Genomic DNA, 305 nt, shown 5'->3' with positions numbered 1-305 from the left:
TCTCATCTAACTAGTTTAACAGACACTTAAAGTTATTAGCACTCCGACTGTAGGCCTGTACAACTGTCTACCGATTATTTCGAGCAGAAATTTCATTTTGGAATTTATAATACGCAGTCTAGCTAACTTTACCAGGTCACATAGGATAGAATAGAATAGAATAGAATATATACATTACTTGGCAGGATTTTCTTTATATTTTGAATAAAGTACGCCAATCACAGGATCGCGTTTCCTCTCTTCTCCTCACCCCTCGATCCACGGTGACAGCGCTTTACGTCATGTCCAGATCGTGCTGTGGGTGT

This window comes from Brienomyrus brachyistius, chromosome 15 (genome assembly GCF_023856365.1).
Source record: "Brienomyrus brachyistius isolate T26 chromosome 15, BBRACH_0.4, whole genome shotgun sequence".
In the NCBI taxonomy this organism is placed as follows: Eukaryota; Metazoa; Chordata; class Actinopteri; order Osteoglossiformes; family Mormyridae; genus Brienomyrus; species Brienomyrus brachyistius.
Note: the sequence above shows the minus strand (reverse complement) of the source record.